We start from the raw sequence: 5,451 nt of genomic DNA on the forward strand, positions 1-5,451 counted from the left end.
GGGAATCTGGGAATTCTTTGTACTTTCCTTACAACTACCTGAAAGTCTGAAATTAAGAGAACATACTTAACTTCAGGTTAAGTCAATTGGGTTACTGTCAAGTTTTGGACAGTATATTATCAGACAGCGAAGCCTCCAGAGCCTCCGAACCTCCCATCTGTGCAGCTCCAGCCGGACCCGCCAGAGGACCTCAGAGGCCACGTGGAAGCCCCAAAGCGACATGGGGCCGCCCTCGTGTCAGCCCGCAGCCGTGGCTGACACGCTCCTGGGGCTCCTGTGCCGCCTGGACATTCATTCGCCGCCCCTCGTGGCCTGGAACACGGGCATCACCTGTCCCATCGGTGGAGATGATTAAACCTGGAATCAATGTGGCTCCCATGAATTTTTCTCCTGGAACTCACGAGCGCCACGCAGAGACCATCAAGCGGCCACTGAGAGCTGTGGCCCTGGACACTGGGGGACCTGAGCTCCGAACCGGGCTCATCAAGGGCCGCGGCTCCGCGGAGGTGGAGCTGCAGCAAGGGGCCGCTCTCAAGGTCACGCTGCATGACGCCGGCAGGGAAAAGTGTGACGAAAACACCCTGTGGCTGGACTACAGGAATGTTTGCAAGGTGGTGGGAGCGGGCAGCAAGATCTACGCGGATGGTGGACTTCTTTCTCCGCAGGAGAAGGAGAAAGGCGCTGACTTCCGCCGAAACCGGTTTGGCTCAGTGGATAGAGCATCGGCCTGCGGACTGAAAGGTCCCAGGTTCAATTCCGGTCAAGGGCATGTACGTTGGTTGTGGGTACGTACCCAATGGGGGGTGTGCAGGAGGCAGCTGGTCGATGTTTCTCTCCCATCGATGTTTCTAGCTCTCTATCCCTCTACCTTCCTCTCTGTAAAAAATCAATAAAAATATATTAAAAAAAGAAAAGAGCCGAGACCGGTTTGGCTCAATGGATAGAGCATCGGCCTGCGGACTGAAAGGTTCCAGGTTCGATTCCGGTCAAGGGCATGTACCTTGGTTGCGGGCACATCCCCAGTAGGGGGTGTGCAAGAGGCAGCTGATCGATGTTTCTAACTCTCTCTCTCCCTTCCTCTCTGTACAAAATCAATAAAATATATTTTTAAAAATAAAAAGAAAAAAGAAAAGAAAGAAAGGCGCTGACCTCCTGGTAACTGAGGTGGAGAAGGGTGTGACCCGCCCCCGGGCCTGCTGTGGACATGCCTGCCAGTCAGAAAAGGACATCCAGGATCTGAAGTTTGCGGTTGAGCAGAATGTAGGTATGGTGTTTGAGTCTTTCATACACAAGGCATCTGGGGGGAAAAGGAAAGAACATTAAGATAATCAGCAAAGCCCAAACCTGTTTGGCTCGGTGGTGGAGCGTCGGTCTGCGGACTGAAAGGTCCCAGGTTCAATTCCGGTCAGGGGCATGTACATTGGTTGTGGGCACATCCCCGGCAGGGGGTGTGCAGGAGGCGGCTGGTCGATGTTTCTCTCTCATCGACGTTTCTAGCTCTCTATCTCTCTCCCTTCCTCTTTGTAAAAAATCAATAAAATACATTTTTTTTTAAATAAAAGATAATCAGCAAAATGGAAACTCTTGAAGGAGCTTGGAGGTTTGAGGAGATCCTGGAAACCAGTGATGGCATCGTGGTGGCTCGTGCCGATCTCGGCATTGAGATTCCTACAGAGAAGGTCTTCCTTGCTCAAAAGATGATGGTCGGGCGGTGCAACCGAGCTGGGAAGCCTGTCACCTGTGCCTCGCAGATGTGGAGAGCATGATCCAGAAGCCTCGCCCACCAGGCCGGAGGCAGGGATGTGGGCCATGCAGTCCTGGACGGAGCTGACTGCATCGTGCTGTCTGGGGAGACGGCCAAAGGGGACTGACTACCCCTGGAGGCTGTGCGCATGCAGCACCTGATTGCCGGGAGGCAGAGGCCGCCATCTACCACTTGCAATTATTTGAGGAACTCCGCCGCCTGGCCCCCATTACCAGCGCCCTCCCCTTCCCCCCAGCCACCGCCACGGTTGCCATAGGGGCCTCCTTCAAGTGCTGCAGCGGGGCCATAATTGTCCTCACCAAGTCTGGCAGGTCTGCTCACCAGGTGGCCAGGCACCGCCCCGGTGCTCCCATCATTGCTGTGACTCGTAGTCAGCAGACAGCTGGCCAGGCCCACCTACACTGAGGCATCTTCCCTGTGGTGTGTAAGCACCCAGCGCAGCAGGCCTGGGCTGAGGACCTGGACCACCTGGTGAACTTGGCCATGCATGTTGGCAAGGCCCGAGGCTTCTTCAGGAAGGGAGATGTGGCCGGAACCGGTTTGGCTCAGCGGATAGAGTGTCGGCCTGTGGACTGAAGGGTCCTGGGTTCGATTCCGGTCAAGGGCATGTGCCTAGGTTGCGGGCACATCCCCAGTAGGGGGTGTGCAGGAGGCAGCTGATTGATGACTCTCTCTCATCGATGTTTCTAGCTCTCTATCCCTCTCCCTCTCTGTAAAAAATCAATAAAATATATATATTAAAAAAAAAAGAAGAAGAAGAAGAAAGATGTGGTCATCGTGCTGACCAGGTGGCTCTGGCTTCACTACCACCATTCGAGCAGTGCCTGTGCCGCGGTGGGCCTCAGAGGCCCTCTTTCAGCCCCTGCCCCCTCCCGTCCCCCAACCCATCCCTCAGGCCAGCGATGCCTGCAGTGCTCACTTGGGGCTGTAGTGTGGCACCGATGGGCTGGGGCTCCAGGGAAGAAAACTAAGGCCTCTGAAGCATGGCTATTTTTTTAAAAAATGTTTTTTAAATTTTTATTGATTTCAGAGAGGAAGGGAGAGGGAGAGAAAGAGATAGAAACATCAATAATGAGAGAGAATCATTGATTGGCTGCTTCCTGCATGTCCCACCCTGAGGTTGGAGCCCACAGCCCAGGCATGTGCCCTTGACCGGAATCGAACCAGGAACCCTTCAGTCCACAGGCTGACACTTTCTGTGCCGCGCCAGCACAGTCAAGAGTTCGGTGAGCCTGAGGGAGGGCGGTGAAGGTTGGGGGGAAAAAAAGACAGACAAGAGAATAAGCTGGGTCTAAGTGGATCTTCGCCTTGCTGAGGCCACAGAACAGATCCAGACTGCAAAGTTGATGCTTTATTTATAGTCAGGGGCAAATAAAGTAGTTTACAATGTTCTTATAAGTTTCACTTGTTTTGGCAGCACTTGCTGCCCCTCCCACAGCCCATTAGCCATCCTGGAAAGATCTAGGGAGCAGTTACAAGATCAAGCTTAATTATGCTTAGAGGACTGTGCCCTCCACGCTGGGACATGTTTGCGACTTTGCCAGCAGGTCAGTCCAAGGCTTAACCCTATAACCGCTCCCTACATCTTCCACTGAACCAAGCCAGTGAGGGGAAGCATGGCTATTTTTAAGACACTGCTCAGCTGAGTTGTAATCCAGAGCCAGGCTGCCCATCTCACAGCCATACCCAAACAAGACAGGCAGGGGTGCAGGCCTGGAGGCTCCAAAGCTGAACATAGAGGGCAAAGCTCCTGCTTCTCCTCTGTGCACTCCTTTCAGTTCTCCCGGAAGCCAATTCCAGCGTGTCATAATTGCAAAAGTTTCATCAAAAGGTTGATGGAACTTGGGAACTCAACGAAGACTGAGTCACAAATGTTGTCACCTATAGGGAATGGCTAAAGGCATTTCCCCAAATCTGAAAAGGATGCATTAAATTGATTGTTTGCTGTCAGACAGCTCAGGGCATTGTTATGCCCAGACTTCGTGATCCCCAAGGACCACCAGGGAGCCGAGTCCGATGCAACAAACAAAAGAGCCTGTACCATGCTAGCAATGGGCTCCTCCCACTCATGCCGGCAGCATGGCGGAAGAGAGCGAATTTCTCCCCGTCCAGGGGTTTTGAGGGCTAGGGATAACTCCGCCCTAGGGGCGGAGTTGGGAGCTCATCCTCGCCCGCCCTGCCCTTTCAGGCATCTTTTTTTTTTCTTTCCAGGACATCTTAATCTACATGTTATTGCCTCCTATTGCCCAAACACCTGAATAGCCAAAGGCAATTCCCCAATCTGACAAAGCTTTTGTATGAAACCCTACCCTGCAGGGGTCTTCAAACTACAGCCCATGGGCCACATGCGGCCCGCAGAGGAGTCTGATCCAGCCCGCCAGGTTTTTTGGGCAGTGAGTGCAGCCGAGGTGTTACAGTAGGAATTAGTAGTTCATATAGTCCGGCCCTCCAGCTCTCTGAGGGACCGTGATCTGGCCCCCACTTTAAAAAGTTTGAGGACCCCTGCTTTAAAGTATATATCTCGCCCTAGCTGGTTTGGCTCTGTGGACAGAGCATCGGCCTGCGGACCCAGGTTCGATTCCGGTCAAGGGCATGTACCTTGGTTGCGGTCACATCCCCAGTGGGAGGTGTAAAATCAATAAAATATAAATAAAATAAAGTATATATCTCCACCTTGCCTTAGGACAAATTGCGTTAATAAAAAGCAAGGGGTCCTGAGACAAGGAGAACTTAGTTTCTTTAGCTAGGCTCCTCTGACCCCCAATGCCTTTCAAAATTATCTTTTGTCTCTGGACTCTTATTTAATCTACACACAGCCTTTTTCCAGATAGCTGAACCCTTCTAGATGCCAGATCAAGACCCACTGGCACTACAGTTCCTGTAGAGATGAACACTCAGACAACTTCCAAGCCTGGCCTGGGTCAGAAGACAGCCGGCTAGAGAGGGCAGTGGTTCCAGTCTCAGCAGACTCTGTCTGGCCCTGGCCTTCACTGGCTTCTCCAGTCCCCTCAGTCTTCCCCACTCCCATCTCGTGCACTATGTGCCTCTGTTCTTGCACTCCACTCAGCTGTCACTGCAGACAAACTCCATCCTCCACCTTCATTATTCTCACTACTGTAGCCGCCTCTAGGCCTGTTGCTATAGAGCCTACCTGTATGTCAATAAACAGCAGCTGGGGGGGAAAAAAAAAAAGGAAATCAGACAACATAGATCTTAATTTTAAAGAGGAATTTGATACTCCTTATAGCCTTCATGGATAAAGTGGAGAAATGATGGTTGATGATACTGTAAAGAGGAGAATTCAGAATTACCTAAATAACTGTAACCAGAAGCGCTTGAAATTTTGTCCCTCATCATGCATATGGATCAAATAGACTGTTAGAAAACATCTCTACAGGTTTGGATGTTCTTACGTTGACTGTCTATGCCTGTTCTGGATTCAATTGAGACCCAACAACAACAAAAAGAGATGTTAAGAAAGTAAAAACAGATTGTAGAGGGGAGATCCAAGATGGCTGCGCCCAGGTGAACACCTAGCCGCAGCCGCGCACAACAATTTCAATAAAATACAACTAAAATATAAAACGGACATTGCTCAGAACTACAGGAAGGTTGACTGACTGGAAATTCTACAGCGAGAAGCAAGGAGAAAACCAGAAGGAGGCGCGGAGGAGCTGGAAAAGCCA

The 5,451-nt window shown here is 51.4% G+C and overlaps 1 pseudogene; it reads left to right on the forward strand.

Moving 5' to 3' along the window:
* Positions 1 to 220: 220 nt before the first annotated feature.
* Positions 221 to 5,038, forward strand: LOC118715359 (annotated as a pseudogene).
* The last annotated feature ends 413 nt before the right edge of the window (positions 5,039 to 5,451 follow it).

The sequence above is a fragment of the Pipistrellus kuhlii genome, unplaced genomic scaffold, assembly GCF_014108245.1.
Source record: "Pipistrellus kuhlii isolate mPipKuh1 unplaced genomic scaffold, mPipKuh1.p scaffold_m20_p_1, whole genome shotgun sequence".
NCBI classification, from domain to species: Eukaryota; Metazoa; Chordata; class Mammalia; order Chiroptera; family Vespertilionidae; genus Pipistrellus; species Pipistrellus kuhlii.